We start from the raw sequence: 24366 nt of genomic DNA, 5'->3' as shown, positions 1-24366 counted from the left end.
TGGTACCACCACTTTGGAAAATAGTTTATTATCTAATAAGACTAAAGATTCTACAATTCTGCTGCAAGCACATTGTCTAAAGAAACTTCTGTACATGTTCACAGCAGCATTGTTCATTAACAGCCAAAAACTAGAAACAATCCAAGTGTCTATCAACAGAATGAATACATAAATTGTGGTATATTCATATAACAGAATGCTATATGGCAATGAAATCAAACTACAGTTCTATATAGCAACATGGATGAAAGTTATGAACATACATATTGTTAGGTTCTTCCTGAAAGAAGACATAAAAATGTAAAAATCACATAATATATTATTCCAATTTATACAAAGTTTAAAAACAGTTTAAAAACTAAATTATATTGTTTTAGAATGAATCCTAGGTGGTAAAATCATGAAGAAAAATAGGGATATGATTATCATACATCAGAACAGTGGTTATTCTGAGCAATGGTATAGGTTATGATCTAGAAGTGAGACGCAACAGGCTTCTTCCAGGTGTTGGCAATGATACATTTCTAGGTCTAACTGGTGGTTACATAGGTATTTGCCTTTTGTAATTAATCCTCACATTATACAGTCATGTTTTGTGTATTTTTCTGTTATATTTCATAATAAAAAATGTTCAGGCCAGGCATGGTGGCTCACGCCTGTAATTCCAGCACTTTAGGAGGCTGAGGAGGGTGGATCGCTTGAGATCAGGAGTTCAAGACCAGCCTGGCCAACATGGTGAAACACCATCTCTACTAAAAATACAAAAAAAATTAGCAGGACATGGTGTCACACACCTGTAATCTCAGCTACTTGGGAAGCTGAGGTGGGAGGATCACTTGAACCCAGGAGGCAGAGGTTGCAGTGAGCCAAGATGGTGCCATTACACTCCAGCCTGGATGACAGAGTGAGACTCCGTCTCAAAAAAAAAAAAAAAAAGTTCAAAGCATACATGATTAAAATAACCTAATAGAGTAGATCTCTAGCCTCCAATAATATATAAGTGTGAGTACATCTTGCACATAATACAGTTTTTTTAAAAAAAAAAAGATGATTTAGGATGAGAAGTCAGTAATAAAACAAGGCCACCCAGGAATAAATACCTATAGGCAGGATTTTCTATTACTTTCTTTGAATTTAAATGCCATACCTAAGATCTATATTTCAGGGAAATTTTCTGTACTAATATAAAGGTTTAAATCTACATATGACTACCACCAGGAACCATGAGTTAATCCCCAAATTATTTTGAGACAAAATCTTCTGAAAAAGCAAAGCCAAGACACAAGTATTTTTTGATTTTACTAGTTTAATCATGGCCTCTGATGGAACCTCCAGTAAAATCCCAACTCCCTCTGAGTGAAAGCCTTACAATGGCCAAAAGGGTCCTGCACAATCTGGACTTGATTACCTCTCTGGCCTCATTTCCAGCTATGTTTTCCTGATCTCACTATGTACCAGCTACACTGCCCCTTTTTGTTTCGGTTCCTCAGAATAGGCCCATTCCTGCCTTGGGGCTTTGCACGTGTCATTTTCTGTCTGAATAAATCTTCCCCTCGATGTTCTCAGGGCACACTCCTTCACCATTGCTAAGACTTTCCTTGTCACCATCTCTGTAAGGTCTTCCCTGACACCCTTAAAAATGAATTCCTGGCTGGGCATGGTGGCTCATGCCTGTAAATACCAGCACTTTGATATGCCGAAGTGGGTGGATCACTTGAGGTCAGGGCTTCAAGACCAGCCTGGCCAACACGATGAAACCCCATCTCTATTAAAAACACAAAAATCGGGCCAGGCGCAGTGGCTCAAGCCTGTAATCCCAGCACTTTGGGAGGCCGAGATGGGCGGATCACAAGGTCAGGAAATCGAGACCATCCTGGCTAACACGGTGAAACCCCGTCTCTACTAAAAAATACAAAAAATTAGCCGGGCGAGGTGGCGGGCGCCTGTAGTCCCAGCTACTCGGGAGGCTGAGGCAGGAGAATGGCGTGAACCCAGGAGGCGGAGCTTGCAGTGAGCTGAGATCCGGCCGCTGCACTCCAGCCTGGGCGACAGAGCGAGACTCCGTCTCAAAAAAAAACACACACACACACACACACACACAAATCAGCCGGGTGTGGTGGCACACACCTGTAGTCCCAGCTACTCAGGAGGCTGAGGCAGAAGAATCGCTTGAACCTGGGAGGCAGAGGTGGCAGTGAGCTGAGATTGCATCACTACAATCCAGGCTGGATGACAGAGCAAGACTCTGTCTGAAAAAAAAAAAAAAAAAAAAAAAAAAAAAAGCAATTCCCTCCCTTAACAGCCACAATCCTATTCCTGCTTCATCATTTTTTTTCTATAGCACATAAAGTCATCTACCATCCTGTATCTTTTTACAATCTGTCTTCTCTAACTGGAAAATAAGCTCTACCAAGGCAGGTTCTTGTCTGTTTTGCTGCTGCACCCAGACAGTGTCTGGCGCATGGAAGGCTACAAATACTTATTTAATAAATGACTGAATTAATGTTTTCTTTTAGATTCCCCTGCTTGAAAGATTAGACAGTAACTCTATACAAAAAAAAAAAAAACCAAAAAAAAAACCCCAGAATGTTTCCCCCTTCTGTATGTCAAATTAACAAAGTTTATTCTACTAACAAGTTTCAGGTTTAGGCACTTACTATTAATGAGTCAGAAGATTAAGACTTCTAAAAAGTTGATACAAACATAACTATATTTTCCCTTAACAAATGTGTAACATTGGCCAGCCACAGTGGCTCATGCCTATCATCCCAGAACTTTGGGAGGCCAAGATGGGTGGATCACCTGAGGTCAGGAGTTTGAGACCAGTCTGGCCAATATGGTGAAACCCTGTCTCTACCAAAAAATACAAAAATTAGCCTGGTGTGGTGGTGGGCACCTATAGTGCCAGCTACTAGCCAAGAAGCTGAGGCAGGAGAATCGCTTGAACCTGGGAGGCAGAGGTTGCGGTGAGCCACGATGGCACCACTGCATTCCAGCCTGGGTGACAGAGTGAGACTCCACTTCAAAAAAAAAAAAAAAAATGTGTAATACCTGTTTTTAATGATAACAATGCCATTGAGGGCACAAAGAGACAAGAACTCTCATGTACTGCTGGTGCGGTGTAAATCAGCATAACTATTATGGGAATTACTTAACAATATGTAGCATAAAGACTGAGTACTTACTATATATACTATTTAAGTTTGTAAAAAGTAAGCACATTTTACTTTTATAGTCAGAAAAAAAGTTTTTTAGAAGAAAGAATCATGCAAAAAAAATATATAATTTCAATAAAAAAGTTCTTCAGCACCTTGGAAGGCCAAGGCAGGCAGATCACTTGAGGTCGGGAGTTTGAGACCAGCCTAGCCAACATGGTGAAAACCCGTCTCTACCAAAAAATACAAAAATTAGCAAAGCATGGTGGCATGCGAAGAGATTGCAGTAAGCTGAGATCATGCCACTGCACTCCAGCCTGGGTGACAGAGTGATACTCTGTCTCAAAAAAAAAAAAAGAAAGTTCTTTATACTGTATTTTGACTCCAACAAAAGCAATAAAGTCTTCTGTTACATATCCAGATGAAATATCTCAAGAGGGTAACTACAGTTAGAAAAATAATGGTTTTTTACTTAGGAACTAAAAAAAGTTTTATAGCAGTTTCCAGAGTGGAAGGGAAAACAAACTCTACGGTGTTAGTGTTCCACATAAGAGCACAATTTTCTTCTAAAGAAAGATTTAAGATAGGAACATTTCTCTGTAGCATAAAATGTGGGACTGATGTGACAAAGAGCAGGTAAACAATTTCATTCAAACTTGGTGACTACGATGACATAGGGAAGATAATTCACTAAACGAGATTGCCTACTGGGTGACATGACAGATACTTCTGAGTATACATATAGTGCTTATACTTTTGAAGGAATATGTCATCTGTGTTAAAGTTGGCATAAGCCTAGATCCAAAGGTTACTTTCCAACCACAATACTTATTACCTGAACCAAACCCTAAGACAAGAACAGATCTGAGATAAAATACACATGCATCTGATATACTAGTTCTATTTATTACTCTGATTTCTATTTGAAGGTCTTATTGGTTGTCTTAAAAAAAATTCAGCACATAAATTCTCAAATTCTGAAAGATAGCTGATATATTCATGAGACAGGTGGCTGCCCAAACTAGTTGTTAAGAAAGGAAGTCCTACTCAAACGCTTGCAGCAGGCAGAGTGTGTTATTAGAGAAGAGTAACAGTTTTCATTTGTAACACTTCAGGATTCCAAGTGCTCAAAGCTCTGAATAGGAGCCAGGTTTAAAGGGTGAAAAAACACAGAGCATAAAAATTAAAAATATACTCAACCTCACAATAATGAATAAGGCACAGTGGATTAAAGACTCCAGAAAAAAATTATAAATGAAAATCATTGGTAATTGAAACATATGGTCCTTGAACAAAATTTAAATGTAGTAATTCTAATCAAATATCAAGGTGAAGACATATTTTTTAAATGCTTCCTTTGGCTAAGAATGCTTCAAGAAACCCTTCTATAAATATCAACTATGTCTGGATCACACTGAACTTAGAAAGTAACATAAGAAGAACATGAACTGGATTGGAGATCACTAAATAGTCCCACACTCAGTAGGGAGAAAATATTCTAGAAGGCTGGGCATGGTGGCTCACGCCTGTAATCTCAGCACTTTGGGAGGCCCAGATGGGCAGATCACCTGAGGTCAGGAGTTCAAGACCAGCCTGGCCAACATGGTGAAACCCCATCTCTACAAAAACACAAAAATTAGCCAGACATAATGGCGGGTGCCTGTAATCCCAGCTACTTGGGAGGCTGAGGCAGAAGAATCACTTGAACCTTGGAGGCGGAGGTTGTAGTGAGCTGAGATCGTGCCACTGCACTCCAGCCTGGGCGAAAGAGCAAGAATCCGTCTCAAGAAAAAAAAAAAAGAAAGAAAGAAGGTATTCTAGGAGTTAAAAAGTAGTAAAAGAAAGCTTATAAGGAGAATAAAAGGTGAGCAGTAACTGAAATTTATTTAAAAACACCTAATAACATGAGACAACAGAAATGCAAAATATTAAAATGCAAGCTGGCCAGGTGCTGTGGCTCACACCTGTAATCCCAACACTTTGGGAGGCCAAGGCAGGAGGATCACATGAGCTCAGGAGTTCAAGACCAGCCTAGGCAACATAGTGAGACCCTGTCGCTAAAAAATTAATTAAATTAAAATAAAGTGTGAAGTTGCCAAATTTATCAGATTCCAAAAAGAATCCATAAGGAAAGAAAATTTCAGAGCCTCTCATTCTCTGATAAAAGAAGACCATTATTCCAAAGTATGGAAGGTTTTCCTCATCCCTCTCCCTCCCTCAAATAATGACTATAAATACCAAAGTGTTGGACCCAGTGGGAGAACTCAAATAATGAGATAGTTTAGGACAAAATCAAACCATTGAAACAAAAGAAGAGGAGAAGGAGGAAGAAGAAGATGATGATGAGGACAAAGACCAGAAAAGATATGTACAAAGTTGTTCACTGGTTGTCTGTAATGCAATGGGGGAAAAAAGGAAAACAATTTAAATATCCATCAAAGGGACTGTGGAAAACCTGTGAAATATTCATACTGTATAATAAAAACAAAACAGCTAAAATGGGAGACCTAGATCTGAATCTACCAACATGTACAGATTTTGGAAAACAAGAATGAAAACAAGACTGCTGTAGAACTTTTATTTATATATATATATATATATATATATATATACACACACACACACACATGCACATATGTACTCACACGTATATAATTGTCTAAAAATTAAGCACGCAAAGCAATACATTTTCATACATACACACATACATACACATCTACATTGCACTGGAATGATACACGCTAAATTCACGGTAACAGGTGGTCTCTGGTAGTGAAGGATGGAAACAGAACAGAAAGTATAAATAAATAAAACTTTAGCTGACAGTGTCACAGTCTCTTTTTGTTTGGCTTTTTCTTTTTTTAAGCTTTTCAAATATATGAATTCAGGAAAAATGGTAAATTAGAAAAGCTAAAGATTGCTTAATGACTTGTGATACAGAAAAAAAAGCTAAATAGCTCAAAGCAATATTTTAAATAGATACTAATGCAGCCTAAATCAAACCAAAAAGAGCCAATGAATTCAGTCCAGATCATCTCACTAATGAAAATCCTGTGTTGGTAAATATTTTTTCTATAGCTGATGGGAATTATACAGCACTGGGGTTCCTTAAGCAGCGAAACTAAAGGGACTGACTTTATATATGTCAATAAGAAAGTACATCTTTTTCTTTCTTTCTTTTTTTTTGAGACGGGGTCTCCCTCTGTCACCTAGCTGGAGTACAGAGGCTCGATCTCTGCTCCCTGCAATCTCTGCCTCCTGGGTTCAAGCAATTCTCCTGCCTCAGCCTCCTGAGTAGCTGGGATTACAGGTGCGCACCACCACGCCCGGCTAATTTTTTTTGTTTTTAGTAGAGATGGTGTTTCAGCATGTTGGTGAGGCGGGTCTCAAACTCCTGACGTCTGTGATCTGCCCACCTCAGCCTCCCAAAGTGCTGGGATTACAGGCGTGAGTCACCGTGCCCAGCCAGAAAGCACATGTTAAATAAAAATAATGTTCATAGTAATCCAACATATCTTCATTGAGACCATAAATCCTTATATTTTGCCTTAATTTTGTTTATTCCTCTAAGAACCAATCTCTCTTTTAATCATCTCAAATTTCAGTACCTGAAACTCAAAGACAGATTATAAAAACAACACTTGAGGCTTTTTTGCCTTCTTGAATTGACTTAAGCTTTTTTTCCTTCTTTCAAACATGTTTTTCCTCCTTCTTCCTTGACTTTTCCCATCTCCAACCTGTTGTTGTTGTTTTTTTCCTTCCATTCTCTCACCAACAGTTGCTTTCAACTGCTAGCAAGCCTCTGGCATATTTATATTTTTCACTTCTTTAAGGAAAAGATGCTCCCACTCCACAGCCCAAACGTCAAATAAAGGGGAAAAAATTTATGTAAAGAGTACTAACCATATTTTGATGCCTTTCCTTTCTGTATTATGGCTAGGAATAAAGCTCTAATTGCCAAACAAGAGAGCAAAATCAAACTTACCTGTATGTTTTATCATCTTTATAACATTTAAATTTATCCAGGGTCCTCTGTTTCACAAGTCACTTTGGTTAGGAATTATAAGGCCACTTAAAATAGGCCACTATAGTTGAGCACTATAGTCTAGTGGAAACCATAACCTCAAGATTCACAGTAGACAAACAACCTAGGCCAGGTGTGGCGGCTCATGCCTTTAATCCCAGCACTCCGGGAGGCCAAGGTGAGCACATCACTTGAGGTCAGGAGTTCCAAACCAGCCTGGCCAACATGGTGAAACCTTGTCTCTACTAAAAATACAAAAATTAGCCCGGCATGATGGGGCAAGCCTGTAATCCCAGCTACTTGGGAGGCGGAGGCCACAGTGAGCCAAGATCACGCCACCACACTCCAGCCTGGGCGACAGAGTGAGACTCTGTCTCAAAAAAAAAAAAAAAAGAAAGAAAAAAAGAGACAGAGAAGCAACGTGTGCATTTCCACCCCCATCCTCCTTTAAAAGGATTTCCAAGGTCCTTTCCAGTTAAATGCTTTAAGCTATATAACCACTCCCTCATAAGCAGTATTCAATGTTTCACAGTCTTCGAAGTACTCTGACATTTATGATCTTATTTGGGATTTTCAACAGCTCTGTGAGGCACACAGAGCAAGCAAGTATTTTACAAATAAGGGAACAGAAGCTCAGAGTTCCAATTTGCTGTGGTCACATGGCTATTAACGGGCTTGAGTTCAGAACACAAAGTCTTTTAACTCCTAAACCAACACTTTGCAATTCCTTTGGGGTGACTCTTAGATCAGGTATGGTCTTTTATTCAACATGTAGGAATGGGAAAAATACCTGAGAAAGATACCTACATTCCCTAGCTTTCAGTTCCAATTTCATTTTCAAGTGGCAACTCAGTATGAATGTATGTTCTTTTGGCAGGGCAAGGTGACTCATGCCTGTAATTTCAGCACTTTGGGAGGCCAAGGCAAGCACATCGCCTGAGCTCAGGAGTTGCAGACCACCCTGGGCAACATGGTGGAACCCTGTCTCTACTAAAAAATACAAAAAAAAAAAAATTTGCCAGGTGTGGTGGTACATGCCTGTAGTCCCAGCTACTCGGAAGGCTGAGGCTGGGAAATCACTTCAGCCCAGGAGGCAGAGAGGTTACAGAGAGCCGAGATCATGCCACTGCACTCCAGCTTGGGCTACAGAGACATCGTCTTAAAAAAAAAAAAAAAGTACATTATTTTGTTCTAATGAATTTGGATCACCATTATTAATGGAGACCTCAACAAATCATTAATGGGTTCATATCTACTTCCACAACTGGATCCTGGGAACGAATCTTATGTTGTAATTATTTTTATTATTTTTTAAATTTTTTTATTTCTTGAGATGGAGACAGAGTCTTGCTCTGTCACCCCGGCTGGAGTGCAGTGGCGCAATCTCGGCTCACTGCAACCTCCGCCTCCCAGGTTCAAGCAATTCTCCTTCCTCAGCCTCCCAAGTAGCTGGGATTACAGGGGTGCGCCACCACGCCCAGCTAATTTCTGTATTTTTAGTAGAGACGGGGTTTCACGATGTTGGCCAGGCTGGTCTCAAACTCCTGACCTCAAGTGATTCACCTGCCTTGGCCTCCCAAAGTGCTAGGATTATAGGTGTGAGCCGCTGTGCCTGGCCCTCCTATGTTGTAATTATTTCAGAATGACTTTTCATGCTTTAGCACCTGATAATCAATTTTTTCAAATAAAATATCTATTGTTTTAACATGCCAGAGTAATTCTTCTAGTCTAAGTTTTCAAGAAACCAGCATCTTTCTCCACAGCTATCTTCCTCTCCTTCGCCACAAGCTTACAGAATTAAAAAGCACAATTTTTACCATTCTTTAATTATACTCATTTCAGGTGTCTAACATGACTAAAATACTAACTCGCACCTCTTCGATTCAATTGCTTAAGCTAAAAACCCTATCTTTTCCTATCCTCTTTATCAGGAAGTCCTGTCAGCTGTCCTGCTTCTCAATGTATTCCATATTTGTCCATTTCCGTCCAAGCCAGAGTTTTCTCACCTGAATAGCTACTGGTTTCTAATTGATCTCCCAGCTTCCTCTGTACCCCAATTTATGTATTCTTCACATGATAGCCACAGTGGGCTTTTAAAATGTAAATCCAGATATTGCTCCTTCACTTAACCACACTTAGAATTCGAGCTCTTTATCTGAACCTACAGAGTCCTATAAGAGCTGGCCCATTATACCAAATTCATCACCTACCACTCTCCCTTATCACTAACTTTACTCCAAAAACACTGGGTTTTCTCTCTACAAACAAGCCAAGATTGTTTCCATCTTAGGGCCTTTGCATTTTTCCCTCAGGCTGGAAGAAACTTCTTCCAGATATTCACATTGCTTCTTGTTACTTAGGTCTTCTCTGACCACAGCCAAAAGCAGTAGCTCTACGCCTACACCTGCTATGAATTTGTTTCATGTGACTTAATCCTCTACACTGTCTACAGTCTATAGCCTGATCATTCAGGTGCACTTATAATAATCACATGTGGTCCTGCAGGGCTGAGACTCAGAACCTAGACAATGGGGGCTCTCTTGAAAGAATGCCCATTTCTAAGTCTGAAGCAGCCCCCTGGTCTTTTTCTTTTCAGTGCCCAACAGAGTACCTACTAAACTCTTTTTACTTTGGGTGTACAATTTTTAAACAAAGCCATACTTAATCTTAGAAAATTTTCCTATGATGTTGTTTAGGTCTCTCTTTTTAAAAATTACATCACACCTCTAGATTCTGTATTTTTTTATTTGCCTTAAAGAAATCAGCCAGGAGCGGTGGTGTCCCATTATGACTAGTCTTTTTTTTCTTTAACTGATAGAAAGTAAACTATGGGCTGGGGTGTGGTGGCTCATGCCTGTAATCCCAGCACTTTGGGAACCAAGGCGAGCAGATCACCTGAGGTCAGGAGTTTGAGACCAGCCTGGCCGACATGGCGAAACCCCATCTCTACTAAAAATACAAAAATTAGCTGGGCATGGTGGCGCATGCCTGTAATCCCAGCTACTCGGGAGGCTGAGGCAGGAGAATCGCTTAAACTGGGAGGCGGAGGTTGCAGTGAGCTAAGATTGAGCCATTCCACTCCAGCCTGGGCAACAAGAGCGGAACTCAGTCTCAGAAAAAAAAGAAAAAGAGGCCAGGCATGATGGTGAATGCCTGTAGTCCCAGCTACTTTGGAGGCTGAGGCAGGAGAACTGCTTGAAACCGGGAGGTGGAGGTTGTGGTGAGCCGAGCTCGTGCCACTGCACTCCAGCCTAGGCAACAGAGCAAGACTCTGTCTCAATAATAATAATAATAATAATAATAATAATAAATAAGCAGAAAAACAAAAAGTAGAGATATGAGTATTTCTGGAGATGAAGAGCTAAATAATATCAGCAATTTTAACAAATGCCTTATACAGTGATAGTAAAAATTGACGAAACTTGCTAATACTAAATTTTTCCAGAGTAAAAGACTAAGCTGATTTGAATAAACTGATGGAAGTTATTAACACTCTTTGTGGGCGAGAAGTTTGTACCCAGAACATCCTGCATTGTGCCTAGCACAGAGAAGGTGCTTCACAAGAAAAGTCTGGTGAATAAAGGAATAAAATAGCTCTGGAGATATAAAAGGACTTAATAATACCCAGTCAAATGATTTCATTTTACAGATCAAGGAACTGAACCCCAAAGCAGCTTAGTGGCTTGCCCAATGTGATAATAATACACAGGAAGCCAGCAGCAGAGTTCGGAACAGTACCTAGCTACTAGCTATCATACTATCTCCTCACAGTTATGTGGGGGAAAAAAGAGATGTTGGGCTCAAGAATTTCAGTGTGGGTAAATGAAAGATAAAAGACCGGTGAAAAATAATCAGACTGTAATTCAGGACACTGGGTCCAATAATGATTGACAAATTGGAATAGCACAAGAAAGATATTGGTGAGGCACTATAGTTACCTATTAAGTAGGGTCCAAATGGGCTACCAAATTCTCTCCATTATCAGAAAGGATACTAGAAACAAAACCAGAAAACACACACAAAATTGCCTTCCCTCAACCTAGCTTTCCAGTCTTGTCTAATGTGACTGTTCAAATTAAGTCAACTGTCAAGCTACTCAATTCCACTGCTCACTCTATATTCACAACAAAATTAAAGTGGCTATACAAACTGGATTCCTCCTAAGGATATGGAGTTACAAAGATAAATTTGCAACTCTATTTGTTCCTGGCTCCTATAACCTTTTCTTATTTTCAATTCAACCAAACCTTTACTGATTAAAACAGCACAGACATAATTTGACTGATTCTTTTTTTTTTGTTTGTTTTGTTTTGTTTTGTTTTTTGAGACGGAGTCTCGCTCTGTCGCCCAGGCTGGAGTGCAGTGGCGCGATCTCGGCTCACTGCAAGCTCCGCCTCCTGGGTTTACGCCATTCTCCTGCCTCAGCCTCCTGAGTAGCTGGGACTACAAGAGCCCGCCACCGCGCCCGGCTAATTTTTTGTATTTTTAGTAGAGACGGGGTTTCACCGTGGTCTCGATCTCCTGACCTTGTGATCCGCCCGCCTCGGCCTCCCAAAGTGCTGGGATTACAGGCGTGAGCCACCGCGCCCGGCTTGACTGATTCTTAAGATGTGAAAGGTATCTTTATTTCTTGAATAAAAGGCATCCTTTATTTCCTCTTTCAAAGCAAAGATTCATCCTATCATCTTAATCAAATTAGTATCAAACATTTAGAGTACCCATTTTGTGATAGGCCTATGGATCATTTAAATTTTGGAAGAATAGGCCTGGCACTGTGGCTCATGCCTGTAATCCCAACACTTTGGGAGGCCAAGGCAGGTGGATCACTTGAGGTTAGGAGTTCCAGACCAGCCTGGCCAACATGGTGAAACCCTATCTCCACTAAAAATACAAAAATTAGTCAGGCGTGGTGGTGGGCGCCTGTAATCCCAGCTACTCAGGACTCTGAGGCATGAAAATTGCCTGAACCCAGGAGGCGAAGGTTGCAATGAGCCAAGATCGTGCCATTCATTGCACTCCAGCCTGGGCGACAGACTAACACTCTCAAAAAAAAAAAAAATTGGAAGAATAAGTTTTCCCTACCTATACTACTACAGGTTGATCATCCCTAATCTGAAAATCTGAAATGCTCCAAAGTCCAAAACTTTTTGAGCACGGATATGATGCTCAAAGGAAATGTTCATTAGAGGATTTTGGATTTTTAATATTTAGATTAGGAGTGTAAATATTTCAAAATAGGAAAAAAATTAAAAACCTGAAACACTTCTAGTCCCAAGCATTTTGGGTAAGGGATGCTCAACCTGTAGTAGAGTCACTACTACAGACAGATTTTAATCTTAAAGCTAACAATTAATCTTAACATTAGTAAATGTGTTTCTATTGCTTGTGCCTTTGTCAATCAACATAAAAAAATACTCACGGCCGGGTGCGGTGGCTCAAGCCTGTAATCCCAGCACTTTGGGAGGCCGAGGCGGGTGGATCACGAGGTCAGGAGATCGAGACTATCCTGGCTAACATGGTGAAACCCCGTCTCTACTAAAAATACAAAAAACTAGCCGGGCGTGGTGGCGGGCGCCTGTAGTCTCAGCTACTTGGGAGGCTGAGGCGGGAGAATGGCGTGAACCCGGGAGGCGGAGCTTGCAGTGAGCCGAGATCACGCCACTGCACTCCAGCCTGGGAGACACAGCGAGACTCCGTCTCAAAAAAAAAAAAAAAAAAAATATTCACTGGATGCAGTTTGAATGTCCAGTTCCAGGCTGAACTGCCAATCTCACAATTGCCAATGTCTCTGTGTGGTTTGAATAAGGAGAAAGTGTTTCTGGCCTTGAAGACCCAGGAGAAGACTCAACTTAAAAGAATAATTCATATTTTCAAGAATGTAGAGTTTCTCTTCAGTACATAAAATTTCCTCCATTAGACAATTTCCTACCATCTCTTAAATTCTTCCTTTAAATAGCAATAAATGGTTATCAGCCATTTAAAAGTCACCAAGACTATACCCGACCCTTTCACCCCTGCATACCAAATGGAACAAAAACACAGTAAAACCAATTTTAAACATCTAGAATAGTCAGATAGGAATTCAAATCAGGAAGGGAAACTTTGGACTCTAGACACAAATTCACTTCAAATAATACTTAAGGAACTTATAAATATATTTCTAAGGATTGGGCCCCTCAAAGTTACAAAACATGGGGAAGAGTTAACACTACCACTTTATCATTATTGCCAGAGGTGGTTGCTTTAAGAACTGTCTTACAAAGGTCAGCGTTTTATTGGGTCTTCCAAAAATCAATCCTTCACAATGAGAAATGGACATCAGTTAAATAAACTGCTAGAATAAGAACAAGTCAATATATTCATAAGCTATTGCTATTCTCAGGGCCTGAATTCTAGTGCAGGCTTGAAGATACTTTCCTGAATGTGAATTTCCTCATTTTTCTTTCCCTCATCTTTAATTGAGGGTGACTGTGTAAGAATCTCTAAGGTCCCTTCAGTGCTAAAGTTCTATGCCCCTTTGGAAACACTGTTAAAATTGTTTCTACCTTTTTTCATATATGCATTTTATTTTAAAGAAAAGCAGTATATATATATGTAACTTAAATAATTCAGAAGTTACAAGAAGTTACAATTGAAAAGTAAGTTTCCTTCTAGATTTAAAATCCCTCTCTAAAGCTTTTAGAGAGGGATTTTTTATATCTTCGGAAAAAAACAACAAAAAAATGAACATAACAGGCATCTACCAGCATATATATATATAAAAAAAATACAAATATACATGTATTTTTTTCCCTGTAGACACACTTTATTCTTTCTAATGGTTGCACAGAATTCCACTGTTACCCTGCTGAATGGTTTCCATGCTTTTGCTACTGCAAACAATGCAGCAACAAGTGTATCTAAACATAAGCACAAGTAGGCCCAACAGCCTGCACGCTGTTTATTTTGATATTTTGAAATTACCCTCCAAAATATATCAATACGTACTTCCAATGTGACTCCCACTTGAGCATCTACCCTCTTTGATACATTCAGGATGGTCAGAGATAGTCACAGAAGAGTGGGTACAAAAAAAACCTTTAAGTAGAAGAGCCAGTGAGATTTAGACCAAAAAAAGAAAAAGTCAAAAATGCCTTTTATAAATACAAAAATAATATAAATATATAATATACACAATATATAAGTATATAATAGATATGATATGTGGTACTTTGTTTACAAGATTTAAGTGTTGATGCTTCCTTGCGGAGCTCTGAACGAAGATATATAGACAGGAAAAAAAAAGTTTTTTCTATTCAAGGAGAGTAGGTGAGCAACTTGTATTGCAAATCCTATGAATCCCAAGAAGGCCTAATTCTGTCTTAGATCAGGACGTGAATTTACATGTACAACTAAATTCCACTACATATAATCTGGCCTCTTTCACCCAGAAATGGTTATCAGCACAGCAAAAGTGAATTTAGTTCCTCGTCTTTGTCCCTGACAAAGGATACCTACTAATGCAGCCATTAACCCCCAATTAAATAGGACAGTGCACGATTCCAGAGGTGATAAACATGTTAGTAAAACACACAGACAACAATTCTTCGGGCATTTTTAAAACTGTTTTTTACTAGTGACAGTGTCTCGCTATGTTGCCCAGGCTGTTCTCAAACTCAGGGACTCAAGTGATCCTCCTACCCTGACCTCCCCAGAAGCTGAGACTACAGGTATGCTGCCACCACACCCAACTAAATGTTTAATTAAATAACTGTTACAATGTCTGGCATGTAGTAGATACTGAATAAGTAATTATTAAATTAATTCATGGCATCCACTTTGGAAATTGCATGTTAGTTTCTTTTTTCTTTTCTTTCTTTTTTTAAAAAAAGATAGTAGCACTTTGTGAGGCCGAGGCCAGTGGATTGCCTGAGCTCAGGAGCTCCAGACCACCCTGGGCAACATGGTGAAACCCCATCTCTACTAAAATACAAAAATCAGCTAGGCGTGGTGGCGCATGCCTGTAGTCCCACCTATTCGGGAGGCTGAGGCATAAGAATCCCTTGAGCCCCGGAGGCGGAGGTTGCAGTGAGCCAAGATCGTGCCACTGTACTCCAGCTTGGGCAAAAAAAAAAAAAGGAGCCTAGTATGGTGGCACATGCCTGTAGTCCCTGCTACTAGGGAGGCTGAGGTAGGAGGCTCACTTGAGGCTAGGAGTTCAAGGCTGCAGGTTGCTATGATTGTGTCTGTGAATAGCCACTCTAGCCTATGCAATGGAGTGAGAGGTATCTTTAAAAAAGAGAGACAGACAAGGTACTCCTATGGTGCCTGGGCTGGACTTGAATTCCTGGGCTCAAGGGATCCTCTAGCGTCAGCCCTCCTAATAGCTGGGACTACAGGCACACACTATTGAGTATCATCTTAGTTTTAACTGAAAGTATTTGCAAAGGACTATGTAAACACAAGGCAATTCTAGGAGTGGGTGTGTATGTATGTGGTGAGGAGGAATATATGAATTCCTAAAATCAAAATAAATGTATGTGAAGTTCCCATTTTCCTTTCCTGTAACTTGCTATTATAAATATTTATTACATCTTCGATTTTAACATGCTATTAATTTTGAGGAGGAAAAGAAAAAAGCAATACTTTGCTCTTAAACTGAAATGCAAAAAAACCTGCATATTTTAGAATCAGAGAAACTCAGTATATCTAAAGTGGTATATTTGTTTTCAACTGAAGCTCCCTCTAATTTTGTAAGTAGGAAAATACAATTTATGAAAATTCATATGAGACTATTCCCAACACATTATTTTTTCTCCTCACCCAAGTATACCAACTACACCCAACACTAAATCTCTTAAGAAAACTGCCCCCTACCATGCCCAACTATGAGACAGACTGAGGCAGGGGGAATTTCTTGAGCTCAGGGGGTCAAGTCCAGCCTGGAAAACATAGGAAAACCCCCTCTCTTAAAATAAATAACTAAATAAAACAACAACAAAACTTGGCCCCAGTTTCTTCTACTATCAGGAGTCACTGAAACACAAACCTCACAATTTTAAGCATCAGTGGGAAGAACTCAGAATCAAAGCCAACCTTATATATACCTACACATAAAATCAACTGGTATTATGCTGAGAACCAGAAATCTCTCTTTCAAAATGAAGGCGGTCTTCTAGTCTTTGCTCTGACTACACCACAATTTACTGGTAGGGCCCAACTGCAGACACTGGGCTCAGAGCAAATACTTCCAGGTATCCAACAGGGCATGAACTGGAAAGGGGAGGGTGAGCTGAATTAAATGGGATGGAAAGTCAAATATTAGAGTTACTTTGGGGCCGGGCGCGGTGGCTCATGCATGTAATCCCAGGCATTGGGAGGCCAAGGTGGGTGGATCATGAGGTCAAGAGATTGACCAACATGATGAAACCCCATCTCTACTAAAAAAATACAAAAACTGGCTGGGCGTGGTGGTGTGCGCCTGTAGTCCCAGATACTAGGGAAGCTGAGGCAGGAGAATCACTTGAACCCAGGAGGCAGAGGTTGCAGTGTGCCAAGATCACACCACTGCACTCCAGTCTGGCGACAGCAAGACTCTCTCAAACAAACAAACAAAAGAATTACTTTGGGCTGGGTGCAGTGGTTCATGCCTGTAATCCCAATATTTTGGGAGGTCGAGGTGGGAGGATCACTTCAGCCCAGGAGTTCGAGACAACCTGGACAACATGGCAAAACGCGATCTCTACAAAGAAATACAAAAATTAGCCAAGCGTGATGGCTCGTGCCTGTGGTCCCAGCTACTTGGGAGACTGGGGTGGAAGGATCACTTGAGCACAGGAGGCAGAGGTTGGTAGTTATCTGGGAGGTCCCCAAATTCTATCACTAATAAAGAAACCCTTACCTGCAGGCATATGATTTGAGTTGCAGCTGAAGAAAAATAAAAATCTTCTAGGTGCTTGAAAATTCTACTTATTACAGTCAACATCCCATTTATCAGACTGAATTCCACAGATTAGTAAATAAAAATTTTAGGTTAAGTGTTTTCAAATAAAAATTTTAAACAACACCAAAACAAAACAATAAAAACCTCACAAATATTCCAACCAACAATTAAACAAATAGGCCTCGGACTGAGGAAAAGGAATCACACCCCTCAATACAATCTACTGTTTCCAAGACACAAGAATCTGTTTCTTGGACTTGAGATTGGTATTAAGTGGCAGTGGACCAAGGAGAAAAAAATAAATGACATGAAACAAACCCAAAAATCAAATCCAAAGACAATTTAACACTGAGCTTGCTCGTACTGTCAAGAACAAATTAAAGCAATGTTTGCTGGGGTTGCCATAGCAAACTACTATGACATAAAAGAAAACAATAGCTCACAATAGGCTGTAAACAGTCTAGTAATCAAAGTGCGTATTTATTGGTTACTGCCTATAGCTGTCAGAAAAGTTTATCCAATCAGATCAGGTAATACATATAACTTTCTTTTTTTTTTTTTTAAAGAGATGGAGTCTCGCTCTGTCACCCAGGCTGGAGTGCAGTGGCGCGACCTTCACTCACTGCAACCTCTGCCTCCCAGGTTCTAGCAATTCTCCTGCCTCAGCCTCCCAAGTAGGTGGGACTACAGGCACACACCGCCATGCCCAGCTAATTTTTTGTATTTTAGTAGAGACGGGGTTTCACCGTGTTGCCCAGGCTGGTCTCAAATTCCCGAGCTGAGGCAATCCACCTGCCTCGGTCTCCCAAAGTGCTAGGATTACAGGCATGAGCCACTGCACCTGGCTATACAAATAACTTTCCAAAGTAAGTTTTTAAATTGTTGTCCAATGTTCTTGAGATTTATAATTAACCCAATCACTTCTATAGGTATTGCATGTCTAAAAACTTTGACTTTCATGGCCGGGAGCAGTGGCTCACGTCTGTAATCCCAACATTCTGGGAGGCCAAGGCAGGTGGATCATTTGAGATCTCGAGTTGGAGGCCAGCCTGACCAACATGGTGAAACCCCGTCTCTACTAAAAATAAAAAAAATTAGCTGGGCATGCTGGTGTATGCCTGTAGTCCCAGCTACTCAGGAGGCTGAGGCAGGAGAATCGCCTTAACCCAGAAGGCAGAGGTTGCAGTGGGCAAGATCGTGTCACTGCACTCTAGCCTGAGAGACAGAGTGAGACTCTGTCTCAAAAAAATAAATAAATAAAATAAAATGGCATTCTGGTTTATTTTGTCAACTGTTAGTGAGGTTAGTTAACTACTTTCCCCAAGACCAATTAACTCTGGAAACAATGAAGAAACTGAGTTTACTTGCAAAACTGAGGAACAGATCCTGAATCTTCAAGATCCCACCAAGTTAACAGCATCCTAAGAGGGCCTGTCAGAAGAGCCAGGCAGTCACCTCATGGTGCCTTACATTGGTCAAAAGTTGTATAATTGAGTGAAAAGAATGTAACGCTAGGAAGGAGATACTTAATGTATGCCCCTGAATTATGCTCTGAACATGGTTATATACTTTAAAAAGAAAGTTCCTGAGTTTAAAAAAGTACTAGTCAATTCTCAATTATCATCATAATTGAAATACTAAAGGATGTAAAAAGTGATATAAATATTCCAAAACAGGTATTAAAAAAGAAATCCTTAACATTTTACTTTGGAACACATGATGTAATTTTTCCTATAGATTTACATCCAAAATTCTATCTTGGCTAAAATAATAGTAATTATTTACGTAGCCTGGACATAGATTAAAAGACATCATGGGAGTGAATTCAAGATAAAATAGGACTCAGCATGAGATAAATGTTGATGGATAATGTATATGAGGATAATTTAAAACTATTATATAATTCCTCTTGATCTCACAGCATCTTCTAGCAGCTCAGTCTTAGCCATAAAATATTTTTCGAATGAAAATTTCTTTTTTCTTTTCTTTCTTTTTTTTTTTTTGAGACAGTTTCACTCTCATTGCCCAGGCTGGTGTGCAATGGCGCAATCTTGGCTCACCGCAACCTCCACCTCCCGGGTTCAAGTGATTCTCCTGCCTCAGCTTCCCAAGTAGCTAGGATTACAGGCACGTGCCACCACGCCTGGCTAATTTTTTGTATTTTTATTAGAGACGGGGTTTCTCCATGTTGGTCAGGCTGATCTCAAACTCCTGACCTCAGGTGATCTGCCTGCCTCGGCCTCCCAAAGTGCTGTAACCACAGGTGTGAGCCACCGTGCCCGGCCAGGTATTCTTAAAAGTGATGTAATAATCTCTGCATCAGAAAGAACTTCAGAAACTACCTTGTCTGAACTCTTTGATATTATAAAAGAGTTTATAATATCAAACTCTTTTGCTATCCACAAAAGTTGCAACATGTCTATATATAGAGAACTACAGAGTAAAATAAATATTTAAGTATTGGGAAGATCATTATTTAAATAATTTACATATAAAGAACCTTTCTCGGGTATTTCTTGTAAAAAGAGACTTCAATGTATCCAGTTTGCTTAAAATTAGGCCACATCTAGCTTTCTGCTTTATCTTACACTTGCATACTACACAACTTCAGATGTACTAAAAATAAAATCAGTCCTCTGGGACATAACTCCCATAAAAACCTCTCCACTACACCACAACACAAACCCTCCTCTCCAATTAGTTGACCCTAGCCTGTTTGCCAGCTCATACATACAACCATACGCCTTTCTCAAATTTATACAAAACCCTGAAAGCCAGAAATGTTCTACCTCCTATGTGAATACTACCCTTCCAGGTCCAAGTCAAGTCCTACCTTGTTCTGAAGCATTTCCTAACCACCCCAGTATACTCTAAATTCCTAGTGTCACTTTCTTGGCAGTTAACAAATGTGACTAAGAACCCATTAGCTGCCAATTAACATAGGATGCCCAGAATTTTAATTCTCTATGTTTTTCCCCACTCCAAAATTATCTTTTATAGGTCTAGTAAGATCTAGGAATTGGTACTTAAAAATCAACTTATCAGATGGAAAGAAGAAAACAGTTGCTACACAAATAAAATTGATTTAGGCCAGGCGCTGTGGCTCATGCCTGTAATCCCAGCACTTTGGGAGGCCGAGGCAGGTGGATCATGAGGTCAGGAGATCGAGACCATCCTGGCTAACACGGTGAAACACCGTCTCTAGCAAAAAAAAAAAAAAAAATACAAAAAATTAGCCAGACGTGGTGGTGGGCACCAGTAGTCCCAGCTACTTGGGAGGCTGAGGTAGAATGTCATGAACCTGGGAGGCGGAGCTTGCAGTGGGCCGAGATTGCGCTGCTGCACTCCAGCCTGGGCGACAGAGCAAGACTGTCTCAAAAAAAAAAAAAAAAAAAAAAAAAAGAATAAAGTTGATTTTTTCCCAAGATTGCGCCACTGCACTCCAGCCTGGATGACAGAGTGAGACTCTGTCTCAAAAAAAAAAAAAAAAAAAAAGAATAAAGTTGATTTTTTCCCTTTATCAAAATGTCCTTTAATGCTGTTTACATATTTTTTTCAATTATGAGAATATTTAAGGAATAATTAGGAAAATCTAATATTGTACAGCAATTCTACTTCAGGAATAAATCCTAAGGAATCAATCTGATTGATGTATAAAGATTTATGTACAAGGATGTTCATCACTGCAAATTTTTTCTTTTTTGAGATGTAGTCTTGCAGTGTCACCCAGGCTGGAGTACAATGGCGTGACCTCGGCTCACTGCAACCTCTGCCTCCTGGGTTCAAAAGATTCTCCTGCCTCAGCCTCTCAAGTAGCTGGGATTACAGGTGCCCGCCACCACGCCCAGCTAATTTTCGTATTTTTAGTAGGGATAGGGTTTCACCATGTTGGCCAGGCTGGTCTCGAACGCCTGACCTTATGATCTACTCGCCTCGGCCTCCCAAAGTGCTGGGATTACAGGCGTAAGCCACTGCACTCGGCCTTTTTTTTTTTTTTTTTTAAAGAAACGGAGTCTCACTCTGTTGCCCAGGCTAGAGTGCAGTGGCGTGATCTTGGCTTGCTGCAACCTCCGCCTCCTGAGTTCAAACAATTCTCCTGCCTCAGCCTCCTGAGTAGCTAGGACTACAGCCACATGTCACCACGCCTGGCTAATTTTTTGTATTTTTAGTAGAGATGGTGGGGGGGTTCACTGTGTTAGCCAGGATGGTCTCGATTTCCTGACCTCATGATCCGCCCATCTCGGCCTCCCAAAGTGCTGGGATTACAGGCGTGAGCCACCTCACCCAGCTGTCACCGCAAAATTTATAAGGAAAAACTGGAGGAAAAAAGTTCATTATTGGGAAATTGGCCAAATAAAATATGATGAATTCATACAACAGAATTCTATGTAGTTACTTTGAGAAGTTATTTTTTTACTGGTATAAGAGGTCTACAATATGCTGAATGTTTAAGGCAATTTTAAAAACAATCAATTTTTTTGTAAAGATATAAATATCTACATGCACATACACATTTAGAGAAATGCCCAATAAGATGTTCAGAAAATGTTAACTGTAGTTAACTCTGTATGGTGGGATTTGGGGTAATTTTTTACTTTTTTCTTTATACTTTTCTATTTTTTTCCAAGAATTATTTTATAATCAGCAAAAGCAAATACTTTTGTTCTGAAAAAATACCATGTTGATTTTTAAATCTCAAGTCTTTTTAAGGATTCATGTGGAGTGCATTACTCCCATGTACTACTAACACCACCAATTAAAGAGCCACATAGGTGCTCCTAATGAGAAGTAATTCCTAACAATATGTCAAAGTGGACTGCAAGGAACTTCCCTGTTTTCATGTTGTTTCTTCAAGCCAGCAAGTTTCTGAAATAATTTACCCATAGCTTTCCCTGCAGGGAGTTTCTCACCTATGCAGAAGATGTTTCCATCGCAGTGGCAGGACAGGTAGCAATGAGTCAAGTCATCACCAAGTCAAGTTATATTTCAAAGGTGGAGCATCACCACCACCATCGTCAGACAACCAAGCGGAGAAGAACTACCACTGCTATAGCATCTCTGGTCAACAGATTTGACTACTGGGATACACTGAGACCAACATGGTACTCTGTGTCTTTGTGTTGACCAAATGTCAACGTCAAGGGCTCCCACAGCCATTCTACATCATGTGCTCATCCATGCTCCCACACCTTAGCAAAGATCTGCTTGGGACTTTCTCCACTTCCCAGACAACAACTTCTGAATTTTTCTCAGCCCTCTTATCCCTCTACCAAGAAGGAGAGAAGAGTTAAAATGAGAAAACAAAAAGTGCAAAAGCCCAAAGGAGGACCTAGCTGGGTATACTGCAAGAATAGAAAGAAACACAGTACAGCTTGAACGTGGTCATCAAAGGAAAACACTAAAAGAAACAGGCAAGGACCACATCGCAGAGATCCAAACAGGTCAGAATACATCTGGGGATGTTATTTTCATAAATGTTGCTGCTCCCATGGTGAATCAATTTTATGTAAATGAAACCTCATCTATTCTTCCAAAACTTGGTACAATAGACCCAACCGCCTGCCTGCTAGGCAGCCTCTCCTAAACATCAATACAACCAAAGCCAAGCACTACCTTTTTTCCCAAATCAGCTCCTCCGACAGCTTCATATCTGCTAATGGACAGATCATTCACCCAGGCTTTATATCTCAATGTTATCTTTCATTCTTTGCCTATTGTCCACCTTTGTTACACACAGGCTCCTCAGTCCTTAAACCTCCAACCTACTTATGCTTTTCTAGTGCCACTGACACTATCCTGATTCAAATTAGCACCAATTCTTGTTCAGATTACTAAAGTAGGCTAGTTTCCATATCTCCAGTTCTTTCGCCATTAAGTTTGTCCTATATGATGTTATTTAGATACTTTCAAGACCATCAATAAGTGGATGATATAAAACTGTATTACCTCAAGCTCTGATTTCATTTCAAGCTCCACTCATATATCTGCCTACTTAACATATTTATACTTAGCTTCATTCGCATCTCAAATTTAACATGTCTAAAATTGAACTCCTGATTTCTGATCTTCCCTCCAAATTCCACACCTACTCCTCCCATTCCTATCTCCCACCCTCATCTCAGTAAGTGACACGTCTACCCATCCAGTTGCTTCAGCCAGAAACCTGGGAGTCATTCTTGACACTTTCCTCTTCCTCAACCCCCACATTCAATCTATAATTAAATGAATTCTTTCTTAAACATACTTCTCAAATCCATCCACTTCTCTCCATCTCTTCTGTCACTAAGTCCCACCTGCAGATTCTTATTTAAGTGGTATGGGTGCAGCCCAGGCATCAGTAGAAAAAGTTCCCCAGGTGATTCTAACAAACAGCTAAAAGTGAGAACCACTGCTCTACAACATTTGGACTTCCATCAACCTCTCTGACCTCATTTCTACTACTTTCTCTCTTGTTCACTTAACTCCAGCCATTCTGGTCTTCTTGCTGGTTCCTTGAGTATGGCAGGCACATACATACCTTATGGTTTTTGCTATTTCTTTTGTCTAAAGTGCTAGTTCACTCCTTCATCTTCTACAGATATTTATTCAAGCATTACCTTTGATGTGTTAGTGAGGCCTTCCCTAGCCATTCTATCTAAAATCACAACACCTACTCCCACCCCAACATTCCCTATCTATCCCTTTTTCGGGTTGTATTTTTCTCCTTGAAACTTATCACTTTCCAATATACCATATATTTTATTTATCGTTTGCTACCTGAACATAAGCTCCATGAGAGTAGGGATTTTTGTCTGTTTTTGTCCGCAGCATCTAGAATAGCATCTGGCACACAGTTGGTACCCAATTAATATTTAATGCCTCAGCAAGGCCTTCCCTGACTCCTCCACCTAAATCTAATCTCCCCATTATTTTCCTTAATAATTTATTCTGGCCAGGTGTGGTGGCTCACGCCTGTAATCCCAGCATTTTGGGAGGCCCAGGTGGGTGGATCATGAGGTCAGGAGATTGAGACCATCCTGGCTAACAGGGAAACCCCATCTCTACTAAAAAATTCAAAAAAATTAGCCGGCCGTGGTGGTGGGTGCCTGTAGTCCCAGCTACTCGGGAGGCTGAGAGGCAGGAGAATGGCGTGAACCCGGGAGGCGGAGCTTGCGGGGAGCTGAGATTGCCCCACTGCACTCCAGCCTGGGAGACAGAGCAAGACTCCATCTCAAAATAATAATAATAATAATTTATTCCTTTCCTTCATTACATTTACAATAATT

The 24366-nt window shown here is 40.2% G+C and overlaps 2 protein-coding genes across 8 annotated transcripts in view; both read right to left on the bottom strand.

The window, feature by feature from the left end:
- PHB1 (prohibitin 1) overlaps positions 1 to 24366 on the bottom strand; it is a 444080-nt gene that overhangs the window by 229188 nt on the left and 190526 nt on the right. The window lies entirely within an intron of this gene.
- Positions 1 to 24366, bottom strand: part of SPOP (speckle type BTB/POZ protein) — an 85211-nt gene that overhangs the window by 42594 nt on the left and 18251 nt on the right. For 2 of the 7 annotated variants that reach the window (XM_050765687.1, XM_050765686.1), the window contains exon 1: positions 17060 to 19156. The exons of 4 other annotated variants lie outside the window; for them this stretch is intronic. The gene's annotated coding sequence lies outside the window, so the exon portion shown is untranslated. Of the gene's footprint in view, positions 1 to 794; positions 1907 to 17059; positions 19157 to 24366 lie in introns of those variants that run through there. One more of the 7 variants, XM_050765685.1, reaches the window with a different exon arrangement.

Source organism: Macaca thibetana, chromosome 16, assembly GCF_024542745.1.
Source record: "Macaca thibetana thibetana isolate TM-01 chromosome 16, ASM2454274v1, whole genome shotgun sequence".
Taxonomy (NCBI): domain Eukaryota; kingdom Metazoa; phylum Chordata; class Mammalia; order Primates; family Cercopithecidae; genus Macaca; species Macaca thibetana.
Note: the sequence above shows the minus strand (reverse complement) of the source record. Positions and strands in the feature narration are given on the sequence as shown.